Here is a 944-nt window from a genome sequence, read left to right as displayed (position 1 = left end):
AACACTTTAAGAACAGTTAAAAACATATTTAATTTTTGAAATAGGAAACACAAATTAAGGGACTTGTACTTAATCCGCGGGTAGGGATTAGCAAAATGCGGAATCTGATTTTGCTTGCAAAGTATTTAATGAAATTATAAGTATGCCATAGAGCTTACTTGATAAAAGTTTTTAAAATAGTAGAACAGGGGGAATGAGGGAAAAAAGAATAATGATATTACGTGAATGGATGGTCGGATGAAGAGTAGAATATCCAACAACGGTAAAATCCAAAAAAAGTTAGTTAAAGTTCGGTATCCAGAAGTGAAAATCCAAAGGAATCGCGTTACTGTAAGAAATTTCGATATCTTCCAGTAACGCGATTTCTTTGGATTTTCTTTTTCTGGATACCGAACTTTAACTAATTTTTCTTGGATTTTACCGTTATTGGATTATTTTCGATGTCATCTAAAATGCAAGATTCTGTGAAATAATTCACAAATGAGTACAAGCGAAAAAGGTGAGTTCAAAATAATATCAAAAGAAAGATAAATTGTGCTTGGAATGAAGAAATGGAGAGATTTTAAGACCATTGTGCTGAGGCCGACTTTCTAAATGCACAAACACACACACACATATATATATATATATATATATATATATATATATATATATGTGTGTGTGTGTGTGTGTGTGTGTGTGTGTGTACAGAAGGAGAGAGAGAGAGAGAGAGAGAGAGAGAGAGACCCTGAAAGCAATGAGATGAAACAAACCACCGAAGTTGTATTAGGTTCTAGTTTTATATATTAAAATACCGAGTCTTTTCAAGGCTGTTTTGCGTTCATACTGGTTACCGAAAATGTATAAAATCTCAGAATATTTCATCGCTACGAACATATTATAGGGAAGCAAGTGAAACAAAAAGAGAAAACCTAAACGATTAGAACAGACATTGATATATGTGG

Source organism: Euprymna scolopes, chromosome 8 (genome assembly GCF_053919585.1).
Source record: "Euprymna scolopes isolate OS-2025 chromosome 8, ASM5391958v1, whole genome shotgun sequence".
Taxonomy (NCBI): Eukaryota; Metazoa; Mollusca; class Cephalopoda; order Sepiida; family Sepiolidae; genus Euprymna; species Euprymna scolopes.
This window is presented reverse-complemented; position numbering follows the sequence as displayed.